Below are 2976 nucleotides of genomic sequence, written 5' to 3' on the forward strand. Positions count from 1 at the left end.
TTGTTGGGTCTTTCTGTGGTTTAGGTATCAGAGTAATTGTGGCTTCATAGAATGAGTTGGGTAGAGTACCTTCTGCTTCTATTTTGTGGAATAGTTTGTGAAGAACTGGAATTAGATCTTTTTTGAAGGTCTGATAGAACTCTGTACTAAACCCCTCTCGTCTTGGGCATTTTTGGTTGGGAGACTATTAATGACTGCTTCTATATCTTTAGGGGAATGGAACTGTTTAGATCATTATTCTGATCCTCATTTAACTTTGATACCTGGTAACTGTTTAGAAAATTGTCCATTTCATCCAGGTTTTCCAGTTGTGTTGAGTATAGCCTTTTGTAGTAGGGTCTGATGATGTTTTGGATTTCCTCAGGTTCTGTTGTTATGTCTCCTTTTTCATTTCTGACTTTCTTAATTGGGATACTGTCCCTGTTCCCTCTAGTTAGTCTGGCTAAGGGTTTATCCATCTTGTTGATTTTCTCAAAGAACCAGTTCTTGGTTTGATTGATTTTTTTTTTTTTGTATAGTTCTTTTTCTTTACACTAGGTTGATTTCAGCCCTGAGTTTGATTATTTCCTGCCGTGTCGTCCTCTTGAGTGAATTTGCTTCCTTTTGTTCTAGAGCTTTAAGGTGTGCTGTCAAGCTGCTAGTGTATGCTCTCTCCAGTTTCTTTTTGGAGGCATTCAGAGCTATGAGTTTTCCTCTCAGGACTGCTTTCATTGTGTCCCAGATGTTTGGTATGTTGTGGCTTCAGTTTAATTAAACTCTAACAAGTCTTTATTTTCTTTATTTCTTCCTTGACCAAGTTATTATTGAATAGAGTGTTGTTCAGCTTCAACGTGTACGTGGGATTTCTATTATTTATGTTATTAAAGATCAGCCTTAGTTTGTGGTGATCTGATAGGATGCATGGGATTATTTCAATATTTTTTTTATCTTTTGAGGCCTGTTTTGTGACCAATTACATGGTCAGTTTTGAAGAAGGTACCATGAGGTGCTGGGAAGAAGGCATATAGTTTGGTTTTATGATAAAATGTTCTGTAGATATCTGTTAAATCCATTTGTTTCATAACTTCTGTTAGTTTCCCCGTGTCTCTGTTTAGTTTCTGTTTCCAATATCTGTCCATTGATGAAAGTGGGGTGCTGAAGTTTCCCACAATTATTGTGTGTGTTGCCATGTGTGCTTTGAGCTTTACTAAGCTTTCTTTAATGAATATGGATGCCCTTGTACTTGCAGCATAGATGTGCTGAATTGAGAATACAACTTCATAAACTTTACATTTGATGAGTATGATGTGTCCCTCCTTATATATTTTTATAACTTTAGGTTGAAAGTCAAATTTAGTCAATATTAGAATGGCTGCTCCAACCTTTTTCTGGTGACCATTTGCTTGGAAAATTATTTTCCAGCCTTTTATTCTGAGGAAATATCTGTCTTTGTCCCTAAGGGGGGTTTCTTGTATGGAACGACATGTTGGGTCCTTTTTACATAGCCACTCTGTTAGTCTTTGTCTTTTTATTGGGGAATTGAGTCCATTGAATTTAAGAGATATTAAGGAAAAGTAATTGTTGCTTCCTGTTGTTTTTGTTGTTTAGAGTTGGAATTCTGTTCATGTGACTATCATATTTTAGGTTTTTTGAAAGATTAATTTTTTGCTTTTTCTAGGGCATAGTTTCCCTGCTTGTGTTGAAGTTTTTCAGATATTATCCTTTGAAGGGCTGGATTCTTGGAAAGATATTGTGTAAATTAGGTTTTCTCAGGGAATACTTTGGTTTCTCCATCTATGGTAATTGAGAGTTTTGCTGGGTATAGTAGCTTGGGCTGGCATTTGTGTTCTCTTAGTATCTGTATAACATCTGTCCAGGATCTTCTGACTTTCATAGTCTCTTGTGAGAAATCTCATGTAATTCTAATAGGTCTGCCTTTATATATTACTTGACCTTTTTCCCTTACTGATTTTAATATTCTATCTTTGTTTAGTGCATTTGGTGTTTTTATTATCTTCTGGTCGGCACCAGCACCAGGTCACCTTGGGCTTGGAGTTGGCGGACACCCCCAAGGTCCCCTAGAGGACTCTCCACGCAATCTTTGGACCACCAGTGAGTGGAACACAATTTCTGTTCCAATCCAATCGTGCTGGACCTGAGATAGCATTAGGGAAGCAGAAAAGCTGGCCTGACAAGGGTCACAAATCCCTTCCGGTTGGCACTAGTACCGGGTCACCTGGGCGCGGAGTCAGCGGACACCCCTAAGGTCCCTAGAGGGCAGCTTCTGAGGCAGACCCCATTTCAGGCTCCAGACATCCGGGCACCTTCCCTGCCAGAGGAGAAGTGTCCACCCCACCCAGGAAGGCTTTGCCATAGCACCTGGCAGTGCCATCATGGTTCCTGGATCCCTCTGAGACTAGTATGCGCAGGTGAGAGTGTGGACTACAGAAGCTAACAGCTTCTGGGACAGTCCCTGTTTTGGGCCTTCATCTTCTGCCAGGAGGCAGGTCCGGAGGCCAAATATCTGTGCACCTTCCCTATAAGAGGAGAGCTTGCCTGCAGAGAATGCTCTGACCACTGAAACTCAGAGGAGAGATCTAGTCTCCCAGACTGCTGATAGAGGCTAACAGAATCATGAGAGGAACAAGCTCTAACCAGAAACAACTATAACAACTAACTCCAGAGATTACCAGATGGCAAAAGGCAAATGCAAGAATCGTACTAACAGAAACCAAGACCACTCACCATCATCAGAATTCAGCACTCCCACCTCGCCCAGTCCTGGGCACCCCAACACACCCGAAAAGCTAGACCCAGACTTAAAAGCATATCTCATTATGATGGTAGAGGACATCAAGAAGGACTTTTTTAACTCACTTAAAGAAATACAGGAAAACCCTGCTAAAGAGTTACAAGTCCTTAAAGAAAAACAGGAAAATACAACCAAACAGGTAGAAGTCCTTAAAGAAAAACAGGAAAACACATCCAAACAGGTAA

Source organism: Mus caroli, unplaced genomic scaffold (assembly GCF_900094665.2).
Source record: "Mus caroli unplaced genomic scaffold, CAROLI_EIJ_v1.1 scaffold_20863_1, whole genome shotgun sequence".
Lineage (NCBI taxonomy): Eukaryota > Metazoa > Chordata > Mammalia > Rodentia > Muridae > Mus > Mus caroli.